Source organism: Salmo salar, chromosome ssa13 (genome assembly GCF_905237065.1).
Source record: "Salmo salar chromosome ssa13, Ssal_v3.1, whole genome shotgun sequence".
Classification (NCBI taxonomy): domain Eukaryota; kingdom Metazoa; phylum Chordata; class Actinopteri; order Salmoniformes; family Salmonidae; genus Salmo; species Salmo salar.
Genome location: NC_059454.1, coordinates 98,781,986 through 98,796,997, shown reverse-complemented (window position 1 = coordinate 98,796,997; position 15,012 = coordinate 98,781,986). Strand labels below are relative to the sequence as shown.

The window sequence follows — 15,012 nt, the reverse complement described above, 5'->3', positions numbered from 1 at the left end:
TGAGTGCTGCTACTTTGACTGATGCATGCGGTTGTTGGAGTCTGTATTTTTGACTCACTTCTTCTACTCAACGTTTGAGATGGCGTTTGAAAGCCCAACACAATAGGTTACAGATGATATATGCTATGTATGTTGTCTTTTGAGGGACATTATTACGAAAGAAAGGTAGCCTTACTGTCCAACAGGAGCCATTAAAGTAGCCTGTAGTCTTACTGTAATTTGCTGTGAACTCTCTGACTCTGTGAAACAAAATACAGGACCCAAGGGCTGTAAAGAAACATGACTTGGCTATTTAAGTGGCTTTGATAGTCTCCATGATTTATTTCTGGTTGTGAATTACATCTGAAATGATACTATAGGTGATTTTCATCTTAACAAAAGCATAAGAATGACATCATTGGATGCCTGAAACTGGATGAGAACCAACCAGGGCCAGTTTTGTTGTTTAACTTGGTCATGTCTCTGTACAGTATTTGACTTATAGCAGCCTACTGTATAGGCCACAGTTTCTCAGTACATTAATGCTCCTTTTGATCCTCATAATGTTATATTAACAGATGGTATGTTAAATCCACAAGTCTGCTACCACACACAGTCAAATACTGCATTGAGAAAGAAAAACCCAGAGCATGCCTTACATTTTTTGTCTAAGTGGAAAACAAAGACTTAAATGTATCAATATCAGTGTTGTTCTCTGGCTTCTTCACCTTGGAGCTTAGTGTAAACCCAGACTTCATGATGATAGACACAATACTTGTGCAACTTAACTTCAGTTTCACTAAAGTATTTTAGGAGAGCAAACTGTCTGTCATTTTACCAGGGTTCTAAACATCAAACAGAACCACTCTATGACTGCTAATCAAAGACTGTTATGTTGCTATTGGTTTTATGTTCCATTTTTCTCTTGACTAGAGAATCCCAACTCACATGGCCGGACTGGGAGTTCATTAGAAGCTATGAATATGGGTTTAGTTTATGGGTCGGCTATAATCTCTGAAGAAACTCAGTTCTGGCTGCATGTCGGAAGGCCTGAGGCAGAGAGGGATGTAGTAATGCATGATGACTGCTAGGGCTAAACAGCATCTGGTTGCTTTGCCTCGCCTTGCCCTCTGACACTCTCTTGTCTTGTCTTTACTCTCCCTGGGTGTGTTCCACTAGTCCATTGGAGACATCAGGTTACTCATCCTCTTTTAATTGTTAATGTGAGAGGCTGAGCATGAGCGGGTGGGCTCATTGGCAGCCATGGTGCAGTATCAGGTCTAATACACAGTATCAGCTGTATATTATGCACTTATATGTAAGGCAGAGCAATATGTATAGGCTGCATATTCTCTGTGTATGGCTCTGGTGTAAGGCTATTGTGGGGAGGTTTCGAATGAATGCATTCTCACTGTACTGATCCAGCAGAGTAGGATTATAATCCTGGTTTTGTCAGTGGTTAGATTAAAAACACTAGCTCACCTCAGTGGAGTTTACCTCTGGGTTGGTCCCATGGATGTTACTAGCTACATTCAGAGAATAATATATTGGGCTCTATGATTCACCAGATCCCAGCATAACAATTTATAAGAACGTTTGAGTTTGTTGGGGGGGGGGGGGGGGGGGGTTGTAGTACAACTTTTTTTTTTATTACACACAAATATGTGTTGTAAACAAGTGACAGACTCTTGAAGTGAAAGTGGATCTAATCCTATTGATACTGCTCTCTGTTGCTGTCGAAGATTAGCTTAACGTTCAGCAGTGTGGCGTGACATATTTCCCTGGCCCCTGCACCTAGTGACACTACTGCTACTGAAAACCACATGAATGAGAGACCAGACAGAGACAATGAAAGGGTTTGAGTTAAAAGGCTTTGGGCCAAAAGAAAGAGATGGAATGCGGGGCTGAACAAAGCGTGCATTCGGGTAACACATTCTTTTTCCCGGAGCATCAATCACAGAGTGAGGCACTCGGTCTGTCAGTCAGATTTCTTATTTTTCTCTTCCTGTCAGACAACTAACTAACTAACTAACTAACTAACTAACTAACTAACTAACTAACTAACTAACTAACTAACTAACTAACTAACTAACTAACTAACTAACTAACTAACTAACACGCTGGTTAGTTGACCTCCACATGCGTGTCCCAAAAGGTGTTGACCACATGCGTGTCCCCAAGGGGTTGATCTCCACACGCGTGTCCCCAAGGTGTTGACCACATGCGTGTCCCCAAGGGGTTGACCTCCACATGCGTGTCCCCAAGGGGTTGACCTCCACATGCGTGTCCCCAAGGGGTTGACCTCCACATGCGTGTCTCCAAGGGGTTGACCTCCACACGCGTGTCCCCAAGGGGTTGACCTCCACACGCGTGTCCCCAAGGGGTTGACCTCCACACGCGTGTCCCCAAGGGGTTGACCTCCACACGCGTGTCCCCAAGGGGTTGACCTCCACACGCGTGTCCTCAAGGGGTTGACCTCCACACGCGTGTCCTCAAGGGGTTGACCTCCACACGCGTGTCCCCAAGGGGTTGCGCAACACCACTCCAGCTTTCACGCTGGTGTCCTGTCACCCACCTCTAGATCTTTCATCTATGCTTTTTATTTTATGCTTTTTATTTTATTTTAGACTTGAAAGGTTTCAAAATATGAACAGAAGTTAGGTCCTTGATTTACTGCTGGTGCTGTGCAATGATAGATTGATATTATTCATTATTTCTTACGTTTGTCAAAGCTTTTATGCTTGGCTGCTGGGAACACATACAGTAAGAGTCTGAGGTGGGCTGAGATAAACCCAGAGTCTGTGCCGTAGCTGTATTACAGTGAGCAGCACTGAGCCTCTTACACAAAGGCTCCATTGATTATGGCCCGTGGGCTGTGTTCGATTTTGTAAGGTACAGAACTGCTCACGTGTTGCTACCACATCAAACCAGTGCAGAACAATCGCAAAGACAGCGGCCGCTGACCCTCAAGACCCATCTGTTTTCTGTGGCCTTGGATAGAGAGGCACTGGCCTCTTAGCTTTCTGGATAATAATTAACGAAAACAATGCTGCTTTTTGGGAGCAGCTAGCCGCAGCTGCTTCCTTCCTTGTTGTCATTCAGAATGTCTTTGTTCTCCAACGTCCACTAAATACAATTAGCATGGTGTTTTTTTTGTACTACGGGTCACCTCCTAAGGTTGTCACAAAGAATAGGCATCATTTCATGTGGGTGTCAGGAGAGCAGGGCTCTACAGTGTGACCATTTTACTCACATATGCGTCTAAATATTTTGCTGTGCGACCTAGAATTATAATTTAGGAGCACCAGTGCGGCTAGAAAAACATCACCCAGATGATAATGGTTGCAATGATTACTTCACTGTACTGCAGCCCCTGAGTGCCATGGAGAATACACTGAGTGCCATGGAGAATACACTGAGTGCCATGGAGAATACACTGAGTGCCATGGAGAATACACTGAGTGCCATGGAGAATACACTGAGTGCCATGGAGAATACACTGAGTGCCATGGAGAATACACTGAGTGCCATGGAGAATACACTGAGTGCCATGGAGAATACACTGAGTGCCATGGAGAATACACTGAGCGCAGATTCATGACCGTCATGTTTCACCATTACTATAAAGAAAATGGCTTGTTACTTCAAATATTTGTAATTGTGTTCCTACATTTTTCAACTTGTGCTCCTTGTAAAAAAGGTCAGCGTAGAGCCCTGTACAGGAGAGGCGGATTGCGTACACCAGGAGAATGATGCATGTGTGGGACAGACATTCATAGGCTTGGCTTAAGGCAAAGTTTTTACATTTTGTAATTAGGAATACATACAAATTCCTGCGTGTGCGGAATGTGTCAATTGCATTGTGTCTTTAGAGATCTAGATTGGTATTTGGGACTTAGGGAAGTTAAACAAAATACCATTTGAATCACGTTAACCTATTTAGACATAAAATAGTAGTTTTTGACAGTGTTCAAAAGACATTTCTCGCCTTAATATCCTCAGACATTAGATTGATATGTAAAATCAGTGAATTCCTGAAAGTGAAAGTCAAGAGCTGGTTGCTATGGAAACTCATTACTTTCTAATGCACCTGATGGCTACTGGAGGATCATGTGGGATCTGCTGCTGACACGTCACCGGAGGGAAAATAAACGAATACCTCCCTGTTCAATCATTATTGGCTTGCTCTGTTTTACTCCAATTTGACTCAGGGCTGTTTTTGTGTGGTGAAGAGACATTCCCATTTCACTCTTTGAAACCGTGAAGAATTTCTGCATGATGTGGATGCACTCTACCCAAGACTGTGTGAAATTTGTGTTTGTTTTTTCCCTAGACACAATCGGTATGTCTTTAGGTCGGTAAATGATAACTAACACATTTACATGTTAGTCATTTAGCAGATGCTGTTAGTCAGAGCGACAGTGACAGTTGGTGCATTCATCTTAAGATAGCTAGGTGAGACAACCTCATATCACAGTTGTAGAGATATTTTTATCCCCTCTATAGAAGTTATCAGCAAAGTCAGTGCTAGTAGTGCAAGGTTATTATTATTTATTTTTACATTTAATTTGGGGGGAGATAAGACTTAGATGTCTTATTTAAGATACTCTTTAAGAGGCAGGGCTCCGTAGTCAAGCACCATGTTCTTCAAGCTTCGACTGTAAGCCAGTGGAGTGTACGGAGGAGCGAGGTGACATAGGAGAACTTGGGAAGGTTGAGATGACACATCTCAGTTCCATCACATACAGTATATTTACTGTACCAGGTGGGCGGGAAATGCCCAAAACATGTTCCTCTGTTAGCTGACATCGCACAACAACAAACAACAAATGCTCAGAGGCACTACAGTACTGGAAAACCACTAAAAGGATGTGTATTGGTGCCATATCTCTGTCTGTCTCTCTGTCTGTCTCTCTCTCTCGCGCGCTCTCTCTCTCTCGCTCTGTCTCTCGCTCTGTCTCTCTCCCTCTCTTGGAGACAAACACAGACTTCCCCGGGCTTGGCTTCTCAGTAGGGTAGAGCACTGGGGAGATAAATACACACGGACTCCATCTGGATCAAAGAGGGAGTGGCAGATGAACACGCCACGTCTGTGGTGTATGTAAACACACGCACACAAACTCACAAACACACACATATGTTTGTGACAAGATCAAACACTGTGTATATGTAAGGGAGAGAGGACATAAGTCCCAGTAGAGAACATGAAACTTTATAACAGTATATTGATAACATATCAGAACCTGTCCTGCCTCATACTGTATCTACCTGTTGGTCAGGCAGACCAGGTAGCAGCTCATTATGTCATTGGGACTGAGTATTGATCCACATATTAGCTCCTAATGCTGGTGTTACTAAACACACACACACGCTCACAGCCTCTGGTGTGAATTATTTACTAACGTGTTTCTGCTAATGGCGCAGGGAGCAATAATAGTCTAATTTGGGATGCTCAGATTCTCAACTCTGGGACTGGCATGTAAGTGTGGATCTAATAAATGGAGTGATCTGTTTATTGATTCAGTAGGATACTCTCACTGTTGTCCTCTCAGATTTGAGATGACCCATTGTAGGCAGTACGCCTGATGAAAAACCACCCACATAATCAGATTATGTTAAATGGTTAGCCTGGAAAAACCCCCAACAACATTCAATGGAGTCTTTGAAGACAGATTTCAAGAATGTGAATGTTCAAAAGCCAGAATGAGGGTACAGCTTTCCAGGTTAGTCTTTGAGGTTGACAGTGTGTGGCGGTATTAGCTTATTATTAGCACATAACTAATGAAATAGATATGATAACTACTTAGCAACAGCCGCAGTGTCTACTTACCTTCAACTGCTGTCGGCACAGGTTTAAAGTGATAATGAGCGATGGTAGATTCTGGGCCCTGGATGATTAGATCTGTGTGTGTGCGCCCACACTCACACATACAAACACACACATACAAACACACACATGCAAACACACACATACAAACACACATTCAAATGTATCTTTCATTTAATTATCACAAGCCCTCTGATATATCTATTTTTGAAAGGAGCCAAACAAAACTAAATTGAGTTTTTGATTTGCAATGCTTGCTGGTCACAATCGCAAACCATTCCTTTCTCATTATAACAGGAGAATAAACGCATGCTGTGCTAAATTATGATTGCGGTAAATACAAATTCTAATTTTTAAGTAGCAGATACCTGCAGACAGTGGTGTAATCTGATCTCTCACCCTGATATGTTATCAGTCGATAAACAAGTGTGAGCAACAGATAGCGACAGGGCAGGGGAGGGGATCTGCAGTGGGGAGAACCAGACGTACTGAGATGTGAGTGAGCACGTCCTTGCTCAATCAGCCAAACAGGAGGGTGTGAGCTGAGGGGAGAAAGAGAGAGGGAAGATTTAGTGGGATTTCAGGGGGACTGGAGAAGAACAGTGCGATAAACTCTGCATGGCTGCCTGTCGTCAGTCACCCTGAGCAGTGTAATCTCTCCTCTGACAGGTCGGGATTAAATCAGATTAAATTGTTGTCATTCACATACCTTCTTTAAACACCTACACATGACAGGGTTTTAACTCAGCTTTATAATGGAATTCCATTCTGATTGAGCTATAGCCTTGGGATTTTGAGAAGTATTATTTTTTGAGAAGTTATTTGTGAATTTGCAAAATAGGAGGACGTTGTTGATGCTTGTTAAAGTTGTTTTCTGCACCACTTGTCCTTTTAGGCATGGATCAGCAAATACCGTTCAAACTCTCGCTCTCACACACACACACACACACACACACACACACACACACACACACACACACACACACACACACACACACACACACACACACACACATTCGCTTGTGTCTTTAGTTTAATCATCACAAGCTCTCTGATTTCTAGCATAAGAAAGAGTGCTCTATCCCTATGGTTATAACTGACAGGAAAAATGATGCTCTAACCCAGCTCTGTGAAGTCATCAACACTGTGCTCTAACCCAACTCTGCTGAAGTCATCGACACTGTGCTCTAACCCAACTCTGCTGAAGTCATCAACACTGTGCTCTAACCCAACTCTGTGAATTCATCAACACTGTGCTCTAACCCATCTCTGTGAAGTCATCAACACTGTGCTCTATCCCAACTCTGCTGAAGTCATCAACACTGTGCTCTAACCCAACTCTGCTGAAGTCATCAACACTGTGCTCTAACCCAACTCTGTGAAGTCATCGACACTGTGCTCTAACCCAACTCTGCTGAAGTCATCAACACTGTGCTCTAACCCAACTCTGCTGAAGTCATCAACACTGTGCTCTAACCCAACTCTGTGAAGTCATCAACACTGTGCTCTAACCCAACTCTGTGAAGTCATCAACACTGTGCTCTAACCCAACTCTGCTGAAGTCATCAACACTGTGCTCTAAACCAACTCTGTGAAGTCATTGACACTGTGCTCTAACCCAGCTCTGCTGAAGTCATCGACACTGTGCTCTAACCCAGCTCTGCTGAAGTCATCGACACTGCTCTAACCCAACTCTGTGAAGTCATCGACACTGTGCTCTAACCCAACTCTGTGAAGTCATCGACACTGTGCTCTAACCCAACTCTGTGAAGTCATCGACACTGTGCTCTAACCCAACTTTGCTGAAGTCATCGACACTGTGCTCTAACCCAACTCTGTGAAGTCATTGACACTGTGCTCTAACCCAGCTCTTCTGAAGTCATCGACACTGTGCTCTAACCCAGCTCTTCTGAAGTCATGGACACTGTGCTCTAACCCAACTCTGTGAAGTCATCGACACTGTGCTCTAACCCAACTCTGCTGAAGTCATCGACACTGTGCTCTAACCCAGCTCTTCTGAAGTCATCGACACTGTGCTCTAACCCAGCTCTTCTGAAGTCATGGACACTGTGCTCTAACCCAACTCTGTGAAGTCATTGACACTGTGCTCTAACCCAGCTCTGCTGAAGTCATCGACACTGTGCTCTAACCCAGCTCTGCTGAAGTCATCGACACTGCTCTAACCCAACTCTGTGAAGTCATCGACACTGTGCTCTAACCCAACTCTGTGAAGTCATCGACACTGTGCTCTAACCCAACTCTGTGAAGTCATCGACACTGTGCTCTAACCCAACTTTGCTGAAGTCATCGACACTGTGCTCTAACCCAACTCTGTGAAGTCATTGACACTGTGCTCTAACCCAGCTCTTCTGAAGTCATCGACACTGTGCTCTAACCCAGCTCTTCTGAAGTCATGGACACTGTGCTCTAACCCAACTCTGTGAAGTCATCGACACTGTGCTCTAACCCAACTCTGTGAAGTCATCGACACTGTGCTCTAACCCAGCTCTTCTGAAGTCATCGACACTGTGCTCTAACCCAGCTCTTCTGAAGTCATGGACACTGTGCTCTAACCCAACTCTGTGAAGTCATTGACACTGTGCTCTAACCCAGCTCTGCTGAAGTCATCGACACTGTGCTCTAACCCAGCTCTGCTGAAGTCATCGACACTGCTCTAACCCAACTCTGTGAAGTCATCGACACTGTGCTCTAACCCAACTCTGTGAAGTCATCGACACTGTGCTCTAACCCAACTCTGTGAAGTCATCGACACTGTGCTCTAACCCAACTTTGCTGAAGTCATCGACACTGTGCTCTAACCCAACTCTGTGAAGTCATTGACACTGTGCTCTAACCCAGCTCTTCTGAAGTCATGGACACTGTGCTCTAACCCAACTCTGTGAAGTCATCGACACTGTGCTCTAACCCAACTCTGCTGAAGTCATCGACACTGTGCTCTAACCCAACTCTGTGAAGTCATCGACACTGTGCTCTAACCCAACTCTGTGAAGTCATCGACACTGTGCTCTAACCCAACTCTGCTGAAGTCGTTGACACTGTGCTCTAACCCAACTCTGTGAAGTCATCAACACTGTGCTCTAACCCAACTTTTTGAAGTCATCGACACTGTGCTCTAACCCAACTCTGTGAAGTCATCGACACTGTGCTCTAACCCAACTCTGTGAAGTCATCGACACTGGGCACTTGCTGCAAGTGCTTTCTTCTCCTTAGGCAGAGATTGAGATACTCTGTATTACAAATGGGAGCACTGAGAGTTGGCTAATTTTTCACCTGATTTACATTTTCAGAATGTGATATTAAAACGACAAGTAATACTAGTGTCAGATACATTATTAAATAACTTTCAACATGAATTATTACTGTTGTTTGAAAATCTAATTTTAAAACCTCTGCACTGCAGACTTCACTCCAGTCAGATAGCGCAGTCTCTCGCTCTCCTTCTCCCCCCTCGGTCTCTTTATGTCTCTCTCTCTCTCTCTCTCTCTCTCTCTCTCTCTCTCTCTCTCTCTCTCTCTCTGCCTGTAGGGTTGCAGATAAACTTTCACTTACAGTCTGGCTGTGAGGTCTCATGTTTGTTGCTTCAGATCCAAATACTCACATCTGAGATGTTTTTGGAGCTAAACAGTCTCCTTATCTGTCCTACTGTGCCATGTAATGTCTATTCACATTACAATACTGTAATTGCTATTAAAGCATCTCAATGATCAATTTAACTTCTTTACACGTACGTATTCCCCAGATCATACAATGGTAATGTCACAGTTGTTATCATGTATTTAGCTTTACTAACTTGCCTGGTGATTAGAGTAGTCATTATCATCTTCATAATGTAGCCTATATCCATTAAAACTCCATTATGTTGTGATTTCCTCTGCTCTAGTTTTATCTTTGACTTTAGTCTCCTTGTTGACCAGGCAGGACTCAGCATTTAGGACACGGCACAATGTGACCACAGAGTACACTTGTTATTTTGAGTGTGTGTGTGTGTGTGTGTGTGTGTGTGTGTGTGTGTGTGTGTGTGTGTGTGTGTGTGTGTGTGTGTTTTGGAACATTCGAAATCTCAGTGAGCCAAGGTCACTCCTTATCAGGGGTTGGAACCAAAATGATATTCCAATCGTTTCGTTCTGAACCAAACCATTTTTCCCGTTCCGTTTCACAGTCTGACCAGCAAAATAAGGTTCTGAAAAATAGTACCGGTTTATATAACTTTCCATTCTGTTCTTTTTTAAACCTCTGAATTATTATTATTATTATTATTATTTTACATTTAGCTCAACATTAAATGACTTCTCCAATCAGTGCGGATAGAGCAGCTTGCTATGGAGTGGGCAAGCTATAGTTGTTTAAATCCATTGGACAGACAAGTGTAGGGCACAAGATGCCACAGAAATTTTGGAGGAGGAGGCTTGCCTTGAAGCGCTGGGCATCTTGTTATTTATGCATTATCTGAATTAGGCCCACAGAATTATACCTACGGAGGGGCGTCTTCTATGAAGGAATTTATGTCTTTGAACTTCCAAGAGTTGGTTTAAAGTTGGACAGCTAGTTAACAAGTTTGTGTGTGCAGAGCAGCACCAGAATTAAAATAAAACACATTTTACCTTTTATTAGTTAATAAATCCAACGTGAAACGTGATAGCTATATCCTTAACTAGCATTGAAAAAGTTGATCTATACTTCTCTAATAAAAAATCCCTCTCCCTAATTTCTTAATCACTCTTGTAACGTCAGTATAGTAGCCTATGCTTCAGAGGGGGAAGGGCAGGTAGCTTAAACACACACAGGTAAAGATTTCCAGCTGGCTGGCAGGCACTGGAATAAGTTTCCGAGTGACAGAGAGGGCTTTGCAGAGGCGCTTTTTAATTTTTTTTGTGGGATTGGAAAAAAATGCCCGGTATGTAAAATATAGTTATTAACCAGTTCCCATGCTTTTAAAATAATGGTTCCGTTCCGGAACAGTATGGATCACCCCTGAACCTTAAACAGAATATGTGCTTTGCTTTTTACTCTGCAGTCAGTAGGCAGATATTTTAGTTATCTTGCTTGGCTTTGGTGAATGTATGTGGCTTGTGATCACAAACCTCTGCTTGTTGTTGTTGTGTAATTTGCGAGTGTGTATAGCGTTGTGTGTTCTATATGTTTGGGTCCAAGATTCTGTTGTTCTTTAGGCTAGATGGTGTCTCTCTTTGTAACAGTCGATTTGAGTTTGTTTGTATATAAATTACTATGCTTCCCTTTGGTTGTCTTCAAAATGCACCCAGGCCGGATTTGAGTAGCTTTTCTCTGATCTCTCAGTTTATCCTTCCCTTATCCTTATCCTGAGTTCACAGATTACACAATCTCTATTGCACTCCACACTGCCCTCACCCACCTAGATAAAAGGAATACCTATGTATAAAAGGAATACCTAAAAATGCTTTTCATTGACTACAGGTCAGCATTCAACACAATGGTCCCCTCCAAGCTCATCACCAACCTCAGGGGGACTGAACACCTCTCTCTGCAACTGAATCCTGGACTTCCTGGCAGGCTGTTCCCAGGCAGTGAGGGTAGTGAACAACACATCTGCCACGTGGATCCCTCCTGCACTCTCTGTTTACTCACGACTGTGTGGCCGCACACGATTCCAACACTATCATCGAGTTTGCTGATCACACGACGGTGGTAGGACTGATTACCGACAACGATGAGACAGCGTACAGGGAGGAGGTCCGGGACCTGGCAGTGTGTTGCCAGGATAACAATTTCTCCTTCAACGTCAGCAAGACAAAGGAGCTGATCATGGACCACAGGAAACAGAGGGGCAAGCATGCCCCCATCCACATCGATGGGGCTGTAGTGGAGTGGGTCGAGAGCTTTAAGTTATTGACATGGTCAACACACACCCACACAGTTGTGAAGAGGGCATGACAGCGCCTCTTCCCCCTCAGGAGGCTAAAATATTTGGCATGGATCCTCAGATCTTTAAAATGTTCTACAGCTGCACCATTGAGAGCATCTTGACTCGCTGCATCACTGGTTGGTACGGCAACCGCAAGTCACCCGACCGCAAGGCACTACAGAGGGTAGTGAGTATGGCCCAGTCCATCACTGGGGCCGAGCTCCCTGCTATCCAGGACCTCTATACCAGGCGGTGTCAGAGGAAGGCCCAAAGACTCCAGCCACCCAAGCCATAGACCGTTCTCTCTGCTTCTGCACGGCAAGTGGTACCAGTGCACCAAGTCTGGAACCAACAGGACCCTGAACAGCTTCTACCCCCAAGCCATAAGACTGCTAAACAAGGCTACTAAATAGCTAATCAAATGGCTACCTGGACTACCTGCATTGATCCTTTTTTGCACTAAGTCTCTTGCACTGACTCTATGCACACACACTGGTCTCTACCCACATTCTCACACATACTTACACTGACACCCTAACAAACACACACACACACACACATACACATACACACCCAAACACACACACCACATACGCTGCTGCAACTGCTCCACAAACACTACTGGTCAAAAGTTTTAGAACACCTACTTATTCAAGGGTTTTTCTTTATTTTAACTATTTTCTACATTGTGGAATAATAGTGAAGACATCAGAACTATGAAATAACACATATGGAATCATGTAGTAACCAAACAAGTGTTAAACAAATGAAAATATATTTTATATTTGAGATTCTTCAAATAGCCACCCTTTGCCTCGATGACAGCTTTGCACACTCTTGGAATTCTCTCAACCAGCTTCACCTGAAATGCTTTTCCAACAGTCTTGAAGGAGTTCCCACATATGCTGAGCACTTGTTGGCTGCTTTTCCTTCACTCTGCGGTTCGACTCATCCCAAACCATTTAAATTTGGTTGAGTTCGGGGGATTGTGGAGGCCAGGTCATCTGATGCAGCACTCCATCACTCTCCTTCTTGGTCAAATAGCCCTTACACAGCCTGGAGGTGTTGGGCCATTGTCCTGTTGAAAAACAAATTATAATCCCACTATGCCCAAACCAGATGGGATGGCGTATCGCTGCAGAGTGCTGTGGTAGCCATGCTGGTTAAGTGTGCCTTGAATTCTAAATAAATCACAGACAGTGTCACCAGCGAAGCACCCCCACACCATAACACCACCTCCTCCATGCTTCACGGTGGGAAATACACATACGGAGATCATCCGTTCACCCACACCGCGTTTCAAAGACATGGCGGATGGAATCAAAAATCTCAAATTTGGACTCCAGACCAAAGGACAAGTTTCCACCAGTCTAATGTCCATTGCTCGTGTTTCTTGGCCCAAGCAAGTCTCTGATATGTCTGTTACTTGAACTCTGTGAAGCATTTATTTGGGCTGCAATTTATGAGGCGCAGTTAACTTTAATGAACTTATCCTATGCAGCAGAGGTAACTCTGGGTCTTCCTTTCCTGTGGCGGTTCTCATGGGAGCCAGTTTCATCATAACGCTTGATGGTTTTATCGACTGCACTTGAAGAAACTTTCAAAGTTCTTAAAATATTCCGTATTGACTGACCTTCTCATGTCTAAAGTAATGATGGACTGTAGTTTCTCTTTGATTATTTGAGCTGTTTTGCCATAATATGGACTTGGTCTTTTACCAAATAGGGCTATCTTCTGTATACCACCCCTACTTTTTCACAACACAACTGATTGGCTCAAACGCATTAAGAAGGAAATAAAATCCCCAAATTAACTTTTAAGAAGGCACACCTGTTAATTGAAATATATTCCAGGTGACTACCTCATGAAGCTGGTTGAGAGAATGCCAAGAGTGTGCAAATCTGTTATCAAGACAAAGGGTGGCTATTTGAAGTATCTCAAAAATAAAATATATTTACATTTGTTAAACACTTTTTTGGTTACTACATGATATCATATGTGTTATTTCATAGTTTTGATGTCTTCACTATTATTCTACAATGTAGAAAATAGTAAAAATAAAAACCCTTGAATGAGTTGGTGTTCTAAAACTTTTGTACATAGCTACCTCAATTACCTCGTACCCCTGCACACATGTTGTTTACAAAGCATATCAAATCAAATGTTATTTGTCACATGCGCCGAATACAACAGGTGTAGACTTAACAGTGACATGCTTATTTACAATCCTTAACCAACAATGCAGTTGTAAGAAAATAAAGTGTTAATAAAAAAATGGAAAAGTAAAATTTAAACAACAAATAGTTAACGAGCAGCAGTAAAATAACAGTAGCGAGGCGATATACAGGGGGTACCGGTACAGTGTCAATGTGCGGGGGCACGGGTTAGTCGAGGTAATTGAGGTAATATGTACATGTAGGTAGACTTAAAGTGACTATGGTGGGGGGTGGGTGGGGGGTGGTGGGGGGCAATGCAAATAGTCTGGGTAGCCATTTGATTAGCTATTCAGGAGTCTTATGGCTTGGGGGTAGAAGCTGTTAAGAAGCCTTTTGAACCTAAACTTGGAGCTCCGGTACCGCTTGCCGTGCGGTAGTCAATGACTAGGGTGGCTGGAGTCTTTGACAATTTTTAGAGCCTTCCTCTGACACCGCCTGGTATAGAGGTCATGGATGGCCAGAAGCTTGGCCCCAGTGATGTCCTGGGCCGTACGCACTACCTTCTGTAATACCTTGCGGTCGATGCCGAGCAGATTCCATACCAGGCAGTGATGCAACTAGTCAGGATGCTCTTGATGATGCAGCTGTAGAACTTGTTGAGGATCCATGCCAAATCTTTTCAGTCTCCAGAGGGGGAATAGGTTTTGTCATGCCCTCTTCACGACTGTCTTGGTGTGTTTGGACCATGAAAGTTTGTTGGTGATGTGGACACCAACGAACTTGAAGCTCTCAACCTGCTCCACTACAGCCCCATCGATGAGAATGGGGGCGTGCTCGGTCCTCCTTTTCCCTGTAGTCCACAATCATCTCCTTTGTCTTGATCACGTTGAGGGAGAGGTCGTTATCCTGGCACCACACGGCCAGGTCTCTGATCTCCCCCCTATAGGCTATCTCATCGTTGTTGGTGATCAGGCCTACCACTGTTGTGTCGTCGGCAAACTTAATGATGGTGTTGCAGTCATGCCTGGCCATACATTCATGGGTGAACAGGGAGTACAGGAGGGGACTGAGCACGCACCCCTGAGGGGCACTTGTGTTGAGGATCAGCGTGGCAGATGTGTTGTTCCCTTCCCTTACCACCTGTGGGC

The 15,012-nt window shown here is 43.8% G+C and overlaps 2 protein-coding genes across 3 annotated transcripts in view; one reads left to right on the top strand and one right to left on the bottom strand.

Moving 5' to 3' along the window:
- The window catches only part of apc (APC regulator of WNT signaling pathway), an 85,466-nt gene extending 79,636 nt beyond the window's left edge, over window positions 1–5,830 (bottom strand). Inside the window, exon 1 of the mRNA XM_045692515.1 lies at window positions 5,810–5,830. The gene's annotated coding sequence lies outside the window, so the exon portion shown is untranslated. The remainder of the gene's footprint in view (window positions 1–5,809) is intronic.
- The window catches only part of epb41l4a (erythrocyte membrane protein band 4.1 like 4A), a 130,341-nt gene that overhangs the window by 984 nt on the left and 114,345 nt on the right, over window positions 1–15,012 (top strand).